Below are 636 nucleotides of genomic sequence, written 5' to 3'. Positions count from 1 at the left end.
TGGCAAGCTTATGCAAGGGTTTCACCGTTGTCAGTGGCTACCTCCCATCCTCTCAGTGGAAATGTTCAACGCACCCTGTCACGGCACGGCTATCCATCTGTCGGTTCTCAATCAGGCCGGAATAGAATCCAGTGATTCTTTTGCGCCTGTCACTAACGCCCCACCTTCAGGAGTTTGAAGCACGTCACAGTCATTCAATCATTGAATCCTACTCAGAATACCACAGACAAGGTTAGACCTTCCGGATTATCTTAAATGCCGCCATCAATTCTAGCCTATACCACGAAGACTCTGATCTCACGGAATGGCTGGCTCGGTTGTCAGGCGAGCGCTCGGTTGTCAGGCGATCAACCATGCATCGTGTATCAGGAATCTAAGAGATATCCACCCAATCTAAGGTAGAACGGAGGTGGTTGTCAAGCACACGTTCATAGGTGAGAATGATGATGAGTGTCACGGATCATCACATTCATCAAGTTGAAGAACAAGTGATATCTTAGAACAAGAACAAGCGGAATTGAATAGAAGAACAATAGTAATTGCATTAATACTCGAGGTACAGCAGAGCTCCACACCTTAATCTATGGTGTGTAGAAACTCCACCGTTGAAAATACATAAGAACAAGGTCTAGGCAT

This window comes from Arachis duranensis, chromosome 1 (assembly GCF_000817695.3).
Source record: "Arachis duranensis cultivar V14167 chromosome 1, aradu.V14167.gnm2.J7QH, whole genome shotgun sequence".
Taxonomy (NCBI): domain Eukaryota; kingdom Viridiplantae; phylum Streptophyta; class Magnoliopsida; order Fabales; family Fabaceae; genus Arachis; species Arachis duranensis.
The sequence above is the reverse complement of the archived record's forward strand: the minus strand, read 5'-3'. Positions refer to the sequence as shown.